Source organism: Parambassis ranga, unplaced genomic scaffold (assembly GCF_900634625.1).
Source record: "Parambassis ranga unplaced genomic scaffold, fParRan2.1 scaffold_37_arrow_ctg1, whole genome shotgun sequence".
Taxonomy (NCBI): domain Eukaryota; kingdom Metazoa; phylum Chordata; class Actinopteri; family Ambassidae; genus Parambassis; species Parambassis ranga.
This window is the reverse complement of record NW_021144804.1, coordinates 1127959-1129231: the sequence shown is the minus strand read 5'-3', so window position 1 is coordinate 1129231 and position 1273 is coordinate 1127959.

Here is a 1273-nt window from a genome sequence, read left to right as displayed (position 1 = left end):
TTTCATGCTTTTACAGTGTTTCTGATTGGTTTTATATAAGGTTTAATAGGCCCCAAGCTTCTCCATTCATTCTGAATGGAGGAATCCTAAAGATGTGGATGTGACTTTGGCTGCTATTTTATGAAGTTTGGTAAAAGACATGAACATGAGGACTCAGTATGATAAAGTCCAACTCCTTATGAGCAGTTTGCAGTTGAAATGAATATTCTGTGTAGAGGCATGCCAGACTGATAGGCTTCCAAAGTTAGCTGGGTTTTGTCAGGGATCTCACCAGTTTCCATTATTTCCTATGAGGGGGGTTAGGTCAGCTTAAGTGGCTTGCCTGTCAAAACAAAAAGTGGCACAGACATGGGGACTCAATATGTCAGAGGTCAGAGGGTAGTAGTCCTGACCGAGCCGGTCGATTTGATGTATAATTTGTAGGGGTGGCTAGCGCTAGTTAGCTGTGTAATGAATTAGAGGCTTTTATTTTGAAAATCAGTGTGTGTCTGTGTAAGTGTGTGTGTGTGTGTGTGGGGGGGGGGGGGGGTGGGTTGGGGACACTCCCTAATGCATGTTAAAACATGTTTAAGTGTTTTATTTTGAAAATCTACACGTCAGCCATATCCTGTTATTGTGCAGGGTCTTTTATTTTGAAAATCCATGTTTGTGTGTCTGTGTGTTGGCAGGTGTGTATAGTGTGTGTCTGCATATTTCTGGGTGGATTGTATGTAGTTTACCAGGCCTAGTAAGGTCTGTAATGATTTGGAGGCTTTTATTTTGAAAATCAGTGTGTGTGTGCATGTGTGTGTGTATGTTAGTGTAGTTGTGTATTTTCCTGTATGGTTGTGTGTGTGTGTTTGTGTGTGTGTGTGTGAGTGTAGTTGTGTATGTTCCTGTATGGTTGTGTGTGTGTGTGTGTCTGCTTCTCTATGGATCAATACAGTGAAGTTACATTGGTTTGAATGAACCCAATGCATTGTTAATGGGGCGCCCATCTTTGCTGATTTCATCAGAGAAGTCAGTCAGAGCACCTGTGGAGGTTACCATGGAAACGGCTCCCTCAGTTTTCGGCTTCCTGGTTTTGTGACTTTTGCCTTTTTTTCTCTCTCTCCCCATTCACCGTCTATGTCGTTCGCCCACTGGTTTTTTTGCGATTTACGTGAAAACCGTACGTCGGAACGGAAAGAAAAGTCATAGCACAGGTGTCCCGGTACAGCCGGACGTCCTGTAAAAGTTTCAGGTCGCTCACATTAAAGCTGTGGGACTAGTTCTGCTGAAAATGTGTCCAGAA